At 38.9% G+C, this 2564-nt stretch overlaps 1 pseudogene; it reads right to left on the bottom strand.

Moving 5' to 3' along the window:
- Nucleotides 1-423: 423 nt before the first annotated feature.
- On the bottom strand, nucleotides 424-1579 carry LOC147820627 (olfactory receptor 2L3-like; annotated as a pseudogene).
- Nucleotides 1580-2564: the final 985 nt, after the last annotated feature.

The raw sequence follows: 2564 nt of genomic DNA, 5'->3' as shown, positions 1-2564 counted from the left end.
GCTAAAGGCCCTCATGAAAGGAGACTTAGAAACTGCTTCTGGAATTGGCAGAGACAATAGGATAAATGTGTTCAAATGTGGAGGGGATTGTGAGAGAGAATCATGGCAATGTATCTGGTAAAATACTATTTTCAAAAATTTGAACATTCAACTAAGTTGTTGATCTCACTCTAATTTTGAAATATTTGCAAAGGTTTCACTATATTCTGTTTTCATTTTCCAGCAAATTAATTCACATTAGTGAAAAACACAAGACCATTTTTAGATGGGAAAGAAGTAATAATATTAGGGTTCAGAATATATAATTATTTTGCCACAGCAGATGAATTTGCAATATTACAGATTAAATTCAGGTTAAGTGGTGGACATTGTGTAATTTTCAAGTAGTGATACACTGCTTCATATGCAGAGGAACAAATTTGCCTACCATTTCCCAGAATAGATTCTCTGAGTCACTCTTTCTAGGGCTCCTAGCACCTCATTGTTCCTCAGGCTATAGATCACAGGGTTGAGCATTGGGGTGAGGAAGATGTAGAAGACAGGCAGAATATTGTCCTCTTCTGGAGACTGGAAGTACTTTGGTTGGAGGTAAGTATGGGCAAATGGCGCATAGTAGAAAGTAACCATATTGAGATGGGAGCCCCAGGTGGAATAGACCTTCTTCCTGCTTCCTGTGAGTGCATGTGGTAGAAAGCGAGAAGGACCTGACCATAGGAACACAGAATACCAAGGAGAGGAAACACAAGAAAGAGGATGGTGCTAATGAACACAGTGTACTCATAGACACTGGTGTCCATGCAGAGCAGAGTGAGCATGGACGGAACATGGCAGAAGAAATAATTGATGGTCCTGGACCTGCAGTAAGGGATATGGAGGACATTTGAGCACAGGAATACCCAACACCCATTCCCAGGATCCCAGGATCATCAGCACACACACTCTCCTGTTCATGCAGATAGGGTAGTGCAGAGGGAAGCAAATAGCCTGGTAATGATCATAGGACATAGACATCAGGATCAGTTCTTCAGAACCAGCTAAGGTCACAAAGAAGAAACACTGAACCCCACACCCAGTGAAGGAGGTGAACTTGTTTCCAAAGAGGAAACCAGAAGCCATCTTGGGCACAGAGGTACAGATGTAAATGAGGTCCATGAGGGAAAGCTGGATGAGCAGGAAGTACATGGGTGTTCAGAGCTAAGCATCCAGGAGGATGAGCAGGACCATGCTCAGGTTGCCACCCAGGGCCATCAGGATGGTGGGGATGGTGAGAGTAAAGAGGAAAAGCCCACACTTGACAGTCAGAACTGGCACAGAAGGATGAAGTCTATAGTGGTCTGATTGTAATTTTCCATCAGGCATTTGTTTAGCTTTCCCTGAGAGGGCCGGCAGTGATGTGGTACATATAAATAAGTTGTTTCAATTCATTATTTCATTCTTAATGATGTATGCAACTATTACATCTCATTTTTTTTCACCATTAAGTTTATCAGTACATTTGAGGTATAAAACACATTTACATACATCATGAGGATCTTGTACCATTACATGAGTATCTTGGTTCTTATTTTTTCCCCTTCCCGTCCCCTCCATTCACCCCCACCACCCTTCCCTATTTGCAAAGATTTTGTTTCCATTTTTTTTGTTTTCTCATATTTTTTCCCTTCTTTCCTTTCCCCTATCTCTCCCACTTCCCATGCTCCTGTAGAACTTTACTTCCTATTGCACAATATCAATTATACAGTTTTAAAATTAAAATATCAAGACCTAAGAGACATTACCACAGATTTTGCAGAATTGAAAAGGATATAGAAGGCATATTTGAAAAGTCTGTTTTGAAATAAATTTGACAACTTCTAAGAAGTACCATTGAAGACAAATTAATGAAACTAACTCTGGAGGAAATATAAAATTTGAATAGCACCTATTAAAGAAAGTATATTCGTAGCTTGAAAACCTACCTATATGACAACAACAGGCTCATATACATTTTAACTGATAAATTATATCAAATATTTAAAGCAGAAAAAAAAGGAACACTTCTCCCCTCATTTTAGGAAATCAACATTGTGCTAATCCTAAAAGTGGATAAATATAATAGAAGAAAAAAGTATGAACAAAAATAGAAATTTGTTTAACAAAACAAACTATTGGAAGTCAGATCTGGCAGTATGTAGAAACTGGTTTTATTATAGGGACGGGAGTGTTGGTTCACCATTGGAAGATCCACCCCCAAAATTCATCATTTTAATAGAGGAAAGGAAAAACCATATGATCCTGTCACTAGTTGGAGAAAAAGTATTGGACTAAATTCCACAGCCGTTCATGGTAAAAGGTATCAGGAGACTAGAAGTAGAACAGAACCTTCTCAACAGATTAAAGACGTGTACTCCATACTTCCACTGAGAAAGCCTTATATGAATGTTGAAGATACAATGCTTTCTCCTTAAGGTGGGGAACAAGGGCCGATACGCTTACTCTTTATCTGTCCATTAAACTTTGAAACCTATGCCCCACCAAAATAGTCTGGCAATAAAATGACACAATTAGGATAGGACTGGCAATGT

The sequence above is a fragment of the Heterocephalus glaber genome, unplaced genomic scaffold (genome assembly GCF_053883595.1).
Source record: "Heterocephalus glaber isolate CG9 unplaced genomic scaffold, H.glaber_assembly_v1.0 deba00001831, whole genome shotgun sequence".
NCBI lineage: Eukaryota > Metazoa > Chordata > Mammalia > Rodentia > Bathyergidae > Heterocephalus > Heterocephalus glaber.
This window is presented reverse-complemented; position numbering and strand designations above follow the sequence as displayed.